Here is a 10,232-nt window from a genome sequence, read left to right as displayed (position 1 = left end):
TCCTAACTGGCACACGCAGAGGCATACATGTAATTATTATACATACGTGCAATTATTATGTACTGTGGGACGATAAAACGCATTTCGTTAGAGTAAAAAATTATGAAAATATACAGAAGTGTGAGTAAGAGAAACAGATTGTCTTGTATCGTTAAGTGTCTTGGAACAATTTCTCCTAAGTCTACCAATATAATAAATTACATAAAGTATTGATATTACAATTATATATACACAGTTTAAGTAAAATTACAATTAATATTACCATGTTGTTCTGAAGACATATATTAGTATGTCTTCGGAACAACATGGTAATATTAATCGCCCGTTATGTTAGACAATTTAGGCCTGCTATTGTATTGAAAATATTTTTTGAAGATATCAGAAAATAATTTTACTGTTTAAAGATATAATTATTTTAACTCCAATAACTATGATAGAAAGATGCCTCGTCTCTTTTGCCATTGTTTTAAAAGTTCTTGAAAGCAGCCAAGTTGAATTATGTCTGCTTTTCACGCCAATGACTTGGGATGGATTGTACTTGGTCAGACTTTTCGCGTAATAATTAAATAGAAAATTTGGTGTTTTCTCTTGCTTATTGTTCGACGTATTTAATAATTGCAGACGAATTTTTGAAACATTCTTTAATTTACCCATTTTAATCAATTCACTAACTTAATACGTAAGAGTTGTATTGTGTGTTGCCCTCGTGATTCTGTAATTCACGTGACATTTCTTTTCACGTTCCATAACTCCTGTAATTTGGACGAAAGAAGAGAATATGGAGTATAATCCGCTAATTACCTGAAATTACAATTGAAAACTGAAATAAACTTTCAAGAATATCAGACAAAATAGTTTATTGTTATGTTTGAAAACATTTTTATTTTGCCATTAAATATCATGGGTATTATAAATTTTCTCCGCTAATGAGTTTAGGTACTTACTCTGATGATGAAATTTTTCTTAACATAGAAGAATCCTCCAATAAATAGACCAATTGGATTCTTTCCAAATCTCTTCATGAAATCGTTAATCTGGAAATGAAAAAGTGAAGAATTCTTTAATAATAATTTTCTTTCAAAATCATTTTAAAAATATGTGAATTTAATATTACACAAATCTTAATCCAAAAAAGAATTTTCCTGTGTTTGTTTACTCGCAGACACGTTAGGGAAGAAATTACATTAAATATAATACGAGAAAATATCTTTTGTTATGAAACACCAGAAAGTATGAAATGACACATAACAGTTAATTTTGCTTCTTTTATAGCTTATATTTTTCCTACGCAATTAGAAAATATCATCATCCTGCTGTCTATTATGAAATAGTAATTGTCAAAAAATATGCATATTGTGAGAACGTTGAAATAAATAAACTATAATAAATAATAATTTAATATTATACGTTTTGACAACAATTAATACAGCGACATGGAAATAATGGAATTACAGTAGAGCGTCGATTATCCGAATCAATTGAAGACTGGGGTCGTTCGTAAGCTCGGTGTTTCGGATAACCGATTATGTAAGAAAAATATATTAATTTATCTAATCTTGACATCTTTCTCCGTTGCGTGTCGCTTCGCGTTGAATTTTCGTCGATGTTCAGCCTAACGAAAACTATTGTATCGTTAAAGATTATTTTTTTATTTTGTACGAACAAAATAAATATATTGAAAAATATAAAAACAATAAAAAATTATACTTCAGAAGTTAATTTAGTATAAAAAACGGAAAATATTTGAGTAGCCCAAGACATAGCCAAAGATTGCAGCGCCACAGCACTGGCGAAAATTTAAATTTGCCGACTTGAATTCTTTTGGATAATCGACGTTTCGGATGATTGACTTTCGGATAATCGACGCTCTACTGTATTTTCATTTTCATTTTAAAAATATTTTCCGTTTAACTAAAAAATCGTATAGATTTCAACGCTTTTAGTAAATTAGTTAATTAATCTGACTAAATTTTAACGATTCAAATAAGAATATAATAATAATGATAATAATACAAGAAAGAAGAATAGAATATATCTAGAAAAAATTACTTTGTACTTGAACTGTAAGAAAAGTTTCAATGTAGAGAGTTTTCCAATATTTACAAAATTGTCGTACATCTGAAAAACAAATACAGTTACTTCTTAATCTTTATTTTTAATGCAGTTTTACTGATAAAATGTTAGCGTCTAGCGTCTGTCTATTAAATATAAAATATTAATTGTATCGTTTATCAAATCATCATCATTAGCAATCCTTTGTGTGACTTGTATAAATTTGAACACATTTTCAAAAATAATTCAAGAAATGCAATAGTATCTTTAAAAAAATTTACATGTTTAAATACTTGATCAATGACAGCTAATTTATTAATTAAACTTAGTAAATGAGTGCTTGTATAACAATAAAAGTCCAAAACTAGATATTTCGGAACGAAATCAAACGTCATTACAATGTGTTCTACAGAAGAAATTTTTACTATAATCGTAGACCCTTACAGGAATTTTTATTCAAATTTTTTTAATACCAACAAAGTTAGGATATTATTAAAATACCGAGTACCATATCAATCTGAGTTTCGATTATATTTAAAAAGTAAATCTTAACAATTGCAATATACAGTATTATAGTTTCACCACACAATTTATAAGATGCTTATTTTATGAGTCGTTTATTTTAAAGAAGAATGGAGAGAACAATGCTGTATATGAAATTCTATCGATACATAAATAGTTTATTATTAATTAATGCGATAAAGTGAATGCATTCATATCGCGAATAATTTTCCTCAAGTTTCTCAGCATAAGACAAAGAAAATTGTCGATGAGACAAAACAGTTTGCCTCAACCGATTAGAATTGTAAGTATTTATTTTATAAATTAATTAATGCCAATACGTAACGAGTATTTTATACTTATCAATGTGGTATAGAACGATAAAGCCCAACTCTCTAAAATCATTCCCGAAAGTAACGAAAGTGAAAAAATGGCTGAACAAACTTTCAGTGTCAGTTCCATATCAAAAAATCATGTTGCGTACAGAAGAAAACACGTTGCATACTGAAAATGAGTGTACATGAACAGTATGAGGATATTCCACTTCTCGTTAATCATTTCGATGAATTCTCAAAGTTCTTGATGTTTCCATATTAGCGCGTTAATTATATTTCTTCTTTCGTTTAATTCTAATAAGCATAAACTTCTTACGTTTAATTCCGACACTTCTATGGGGAGATTTATCCACCTTTTACACAATGTAAAATGTAATATTGCGCATATAAATAGCAACGACATAACCTGTCCTGCAACATATAAAAATCAAACTGTATGAAGGCAAACACAAACGAAGGCTTCCGTATTTGTGCCGTTTAGTTTCTTTATTATTATAAAATAAGAAATTGCAGCCATTATATTGAGCAACATAGATATAAAAAACAAACAGGAAACGATGCTAATCAGGTATACTTGTATCTGCTCGATTTTCCATTCTCCTTCGTAACTGCTAATTAGGCAATGAAGTGAAATCTTGCTTTTCTTCAGAATGCTAAACTGAGCAGCTACGTAAATGGAGACGAAAGCGCTGGCAACCGCTACTGGTAAGGCATAATCGTTGAACATATGAATTGAACGTAATACATATAAATTCATGTCATACAACCTAATTATGTAAAGTTATGCCACTGTCCACAGAAATAGCTCGATGGCAGCGCTGTATATTTTGAATAATGTAGAACGATAGCCGTGTTTCCTCGTGTTCCTTTCATTATACATGCAATCACATCGTACACAGAAATCAATTCGTATACTTTAGCAAAATCGAGAATTGGAGCTAAGATATAATCTAAACATATCTGCTCTTGTGTGAATGACATTTTATATGCAATTGCCTTAATTCGTTGTTTGAATTAATTAATATGACCAGGTTTTCAAAAGAAAACCTCGATATAAATCTACTGAATATAGTTTGTACTGTACAGTACATCTGTATTACATCGACTGCCTTGGTTCAGTTTATTGAATATCTACGCTAATGATTTTACTAAAAATAATATTACACTGATTGAAATATGCAAATCTGTTTGCACAGTAATGCAACTTAATTTAAGTCTATTAAAATATTATTGGATTTCAATATCCGTTACATAAATTACCATAGTGAATAAAAGTTCAATTAAGTTCCATTAAATTTATGTCACGTCTATGAAAGATATTTTAATAGACAGCAGCTTTATGGCTAAATTAGAAAGTTAGGTAATATTTTATTTACTTGACTAATTGCTTTTCCTATTATTTTTTTTAGCACACCGGGTTGTAGGTGACGTGCCAACTACACTGGGGTGAATTGAACAAAATATACACGTCTCGTTATTACTTTTACTACAATATTTTCTACATCGCAATAAATTAGTTGTGTTTTTTCTGCTAAGTTTGAACTTTATGAAATCAAAAACAAATTACGAACAACACACAGACACAACAAGACACCTGGTGCGCACTTAAATTGCATTTTATTATTAAAATTGATATCAATGTTATATTAACTATACAATATCCTCTTTTCAGTAGTACCATCAGTTGTAATTGCATCAGCATATCGTTCTGTACTTTCAAATTTAATGATTTTTCTAATTAAAATTTTTGCTAAACAATCCTTAAAGAAATTTCTTAAATTTTATTTTTTTCGATTTATATTAATTAATTGGGTGCCTCTAAACAAAAATAATAAGCAATAAAAAACAGCTTTTAGCTCTTCTTATGGTTTCGCGCGATCTCCAGGAAATAACGCAATATAAACACGGGTGTCTGAGGCAAGATAGATATTGTGGGCGCTATGGCAAATTAAATATGGACTAAATTTTCGGGGCATAAACATTTTTGGACTAAAAAGACCTCCAAACATTTTTGGACTCGACACAGTTTTTTGACACAAAGCTTTAGTTAGGGGCCCTGTGGAAAAGTGCAAAAAGATTCGGGTTTTTCGTGTGTGTATGGATGTTTTTTACTTAATTTGAGGCATACAATCTTTTGAACCTTTTGTCGAAATTTTTGCAAAGTGGTCTGTTTATTAGGAGAATTGATGCTGTTAAATTTTAGTAGTTAACTATCAAAAAGTGAAAAATAAAGGAGGTTGTGTGTCATATTTAGAAACTGTAATATTAGTGACTACCATATACAAACTCCATTCATGTGCGATGTGTAGTTTTGGCTGAAAAGTGAAATATAGGGACACACACGTCCATTTTTATATATATACCAGCTGCAAGGACCAATTTCGCTGGGTTTTTATTTGTTCGTACATTTATATGTAATACAGNAACAATCTTTAAAGAAATTTCTTAAATTTTATTTTTTTCGATTTATATTAATTAATTGGGTGCCTCTAAACAAAAATAATAAGCAAGAAAAAACAGCTTTTAGCTCTTCTTATGGTTTCGCGCGATCTCCAGGAAATAACGCAATATAAACACGGGTGTCTGAGGCAAGATAGATATTGTGAGCGCTATGGCAAATTAAATATGGACTAAATTTTCGAAGCAAAAACATTTTTGGACTAAAAAGACCTCCAAACATTTTTGGACTCAAAAAAGTTTTTTTTGACACAATTCTTTAGTTGGGGCCCTGTGGAAAGTTGCAAAAATATTCGGGTTTTTCGTGTTTGTATGGATGTTTGTTTACTCAATTTGAGGCATACAATCTTTTGAACCTTTTGTCGAAATTTTTGCAAAGTGGTCTGTGTATTAGGAGAATTGATGCTGTTAAATTTTAGTAGTTAACTATCAAAAAGTGGGAAATAAAGGAGGTTGTGTGTCATATTTAGAAACAGTAATACTAGTGACTACCATATACAAACACCATTCATGTGAGATGTGTGGTTTTGGCTGAAAAGTGAAATATAGGGGTGACACACACGTCCATTTATATATATATATAGATAGATAGATAATAAAAGCTATTAAGCATGTAAATTTTCATTAATTGAATGATAAGCAAAAAATTTTCATATGTTTATATAGAACAAACAGGCAATAAAAGTCGTCTTTAAAGTAGATTCACTCTTACGCAACGAATGAACACCTTAAATCATATTTTCATCTCTTTTTAACCTAATGAAATGCACAAGAGCGCGATCATTAACAATATTCGAATTAGTTCATCGAGGCATTTAGTGAAATTACCATCCACTTTTCTTATATAAGAAGAACGCAAATGAGACAATACACGTACTGTATGCGGACGAAACTCATCAGGTTCCTTTGCGAGATTAATCTTTCCTTCTCAATCGTATTCGTAAATTTATATTAATTTAATTTATAAAACTAATAAAGGCCATTACGTGAAGCAATGTCGTCTAAACACAAGAAAATATGTTTGGATAATATTTTAGCTCCAATCTTGGATTCTGCTAAAGTTTACGGATTGGATTTCTGCATTCGATGTGTATGCATGTCAACTAAAATAAACAGACAGAAACACAATCGTGTTTCGACATTATTCATAACATACAGCTGTGTCATCGAGGTATTTTTGTGGATAATCGCGTCACTCCACTTAATAAGGTTATACGACATGAATTTATATGCCATGCGTGTAATTCATATGTACAATGATTATGCTTTACCAGCAGCTGTGGCCAGTGCTTTCCTATCCATTTATGTAGCTGCTCAGTTCAGTATTCTTAAGAGAAACAAGGTTTCACTTTATTGCATAATTAGCAGTTACGAAGGAGAATGGAAAATCACCGAGAAGTTACAAGTATATCTGATTAGCATCGTTTCCTGTTTGTTTTTTATATCCATGTTGCTAAATATAATGACTGGAATTACTTATTTTATAATAATAAAGAAACTAAAAGGCACAGATATGGAAGCCTTCGTTTGTGTATGCCTTCATACAGTTTGGTTTTTATATATAGCAGGACAGATCATATTGTTCTTACTAATATGCACATTACTCGGCATTTCATTGGGCAAAAGATTGATAAATCTTTCCTTAGAACTATTGAAACTAAACACAAGGAGCTTGTTGTTATTAGAACTGAATCAAAGAGCAAATTAAATTAACGCACTAATGTGGAAACATCAAGAAATCTGGGAGTTTTTTTAAATGATAAACGAGAAATGGATTATCGTTATACCGTTTATATACACTCATTTTCTGTATGCGACGTGCTTTCTTCTGTATGCTTCATTATTTGTGAATATGGAATTGACACTGAGAACTTGTTTAGCAATCATTTCACTGATATTTCTTTCAGGATGCATTTTATTTAGTTGGGCCCTGTCTTTCTTCACGATATTGGTAAGTTACGAATACTGGTTAGGTTTTGATGTTAAATATTTCAAAATCGAATTATATCAATTACAGTTGATATAACAATTTTTAGATCAGATTAATAGGTTTTAGATCAATAGGTTTAAGTATGTCTTTAACTATCCATTTAACTTCAGTTTAATTTACTCCTTCGTGATTTCTCACTTTCAATTCAAATTTTTTGATAATTTAAGTTAAATGCCTTTGTGTCCTTATTATATAAAATTTATTGTATAAATGTATACTTAAATATATCGTATTATTAGGACTTATGTAATTGTGTCCAGTGTCTGAGAGATGAAAAAACTTTTTGAAAGTGCTAACAATACGATCATATAACAATAATGTCGTATTTAATAATATGATGATCGTTTTGTGTTTACAACAAAGGGTCTCTGTTAGCAGCAACACTCAGTTAACATTGCAATTTTTATACTCGAAAATTTCGCTGTGTTAGTGTGATTATTCCTACTTTTCTATAGATTTGAACTCATGTTAATAATGGATTACCAGACGTGTGTGAGACGCCTGGATGCATTTTTTAGCAACATTTTTAGCAACAGTTCAAGTTTTGTAATTTTCAAAAATTTTCAAAATTAATTACGCCAATGCAAATTGCTCTAATCGTAGAATTTTTTTCTTGCGTAACAATTTCATTTAGGTGTTGTTGCCGATGCACTTTTGTGATGAAATTTTGATAATATTTTTAGTTACAATTTCATAATGAACTCAGGGTATTTTTCTTCTAGTTATAAATTAGAAGTTCAGACTATTTACAAAAAATATTTAAATTTTGAGTCTATCAATGAATCCTTTTTCACGAACCATAGAAGTACACCTTTTACATTGGTTTGAAGAAATTACTTCATAAAAACAAATAACAATACGTAAATTTTTACATTATTAAAAATAATCAAACGCTAGCCTTTTATTTTAGGTTCTGACGCCTTAACATTAAAAAATTAAGTAAATCTTTTCACCTTACTATCAAGTTTTATACAATTTGTATCAGGTTGAAGCTTTCTTGTTGTGGATACAAGTTATCTTTTTTTAGTTAGTAATATTTTTAGTTGTAAATAAAAGAATTTATGCATTCGACATCGTGTCGTAAATTGCCGAATTTTTAATGATTTACTTATTACTTTTTTGATTGCTTCATTTTATGCACAGAAAACATTCATATCTGAACTATCAGCAAACAATTTTAATGGTTTCTATAATATTAAGCAGTCAATTTAAGGCTATACGATTATACGACACGACTATATCACATTTAAAATTAGAAATAAAATTAATATGTAAAGATATAAAAAAAACTATCTGTTAAATATTATAAAATACATTTTTATGAGTAAAATGAAGTAAAAACTTTGGCACTAAATTTCTTCACGTCCTAACTGAAATTTTCTTTGCTGTGCAACAGAAACATGCCTGAATTTTGAAAGTCCAAAATCTAAACATTTGTCTCCTGCGATACATAATATTTATTTTACATTAAAATATCATCTAATGAAAAACTTAAACTACTTTTTTTTCAGGTGTACGACAGCTTTATAAATATTGAAAAGATTTCTTGTGTGACCTTTCCTTTAGAATTTAAGTTTAAGGTAATGAGTTTACGTGTTTTTTATATTTAAATTTCTCATAACGTATTAATTGAGAAGTGACTTACTTATATTAATTAAATGTTAAAGGCAGTGAAGTTTTACCTATCATATGTAAAAAATACATTTAAAAAACAGTAATAACGAATACATTAATATTTTCGTTTAATTATTATCAATAATTCAAGAAGACAATTTTTTAAATTAGTATATACTTAATTCTATTTTTGTAAACATGTTGGCAAATGAACAGGACTTTGAATTGTCAAGTGTGGAAAATTGATGGAATAGAAACTTTTAATAATTAATCGTTATAAACTTACACAAATTCTTGCGCAATTAATATAATTTTTAATGAAATTTAAGTTATTTTCTTTTAGATCGACAATTTCATGAAGAGATTTGGAAAGAATCCCATTGGAATATCCGTTGGAGGATTCTTTTATATTAAGAGAAATTTCGTCATAAGAGTAAGTATTTGGAATCAGTAGTAGAGGTGGTTGCAAAGCGTAACAAAAACTAATATTCTGTAGGAAATTAGTAAGAATTCAATTGTGTTTAATTATATTTTCAGGTAATTAGCGGCTTATACTCCACATTATCTACGTTTATTCAAATTAATGGCGTATTGCAACGTGAAAACAAATGTCTTATGGAGTACAAAAACCACTCAAGTGCTGTACATAATTCGAGTATTGCATTTTAACTAAGGAAATTTTACAACTATTTTGCAATTCTTTTATAATTATCGAATATACGAAAGATCCGAATTGTATATGAAACGTTGCATTGAATTATTACTTTCGAAGTTAGTTAAAGTGAAGCTTGGTGTTATATTTTTTGTAATTTCTCACAAAATTATATTATACCATTATATATACATTAGCTGTTAATACGAATTGTAACGGACACTTTGTACTGTACATGTGATTGGTCGAGTTGCCAGTGGCGCGAAGCTATTGTTCGTGGGATTATGACTAAACGCCCCTAAGGCAGAAGACCCCTAACCGCGAAAACGGAAGTCGTTGGGAGAATAACCCTGCGCGGTACGAGAGGAACCGCAGGGTCAGTCACTTTTTGGTTTGGTCTCTGGTTGTGAGGACGTCGATCAGTGCGAGACGCAAGAAGAACGAAGTTATACCCCAGAATAGATTTGAACCTTGGGGTACGAACTTATCACTTTGAACTTGTACCTGGCTAAGATTCCCGTTAGCCGTAACACGAATATTATTAACATTAACAAGGAATATTAACATTTTCAAGTTTTGTTAAAATTTTAATGTTCAATGAAAACTGAAGTAAAAACTTGCTCAACGCATA

This window comes from Centruroides sculpturatus, unplaced genomic scaffold (genome assembly GCF_000671375.1).
Source record: "Centruroides sculpturatus isolate CEXI.00-Female unplaced genomic scaffold, Cexi_2.0 scaffold2210, whole genome shotgun sequence".
In the NCBI taxonomy this organism is placed as follows: domain Eukaryota; kingdom Metazoa; phylum Arthropoda; class Arachnida; order Scorpiones; family Buthidae; genus Centruroides; species Centruroides sculpturatus.
Note: the sequence above shows the minus strand (reverse complement) of the source record.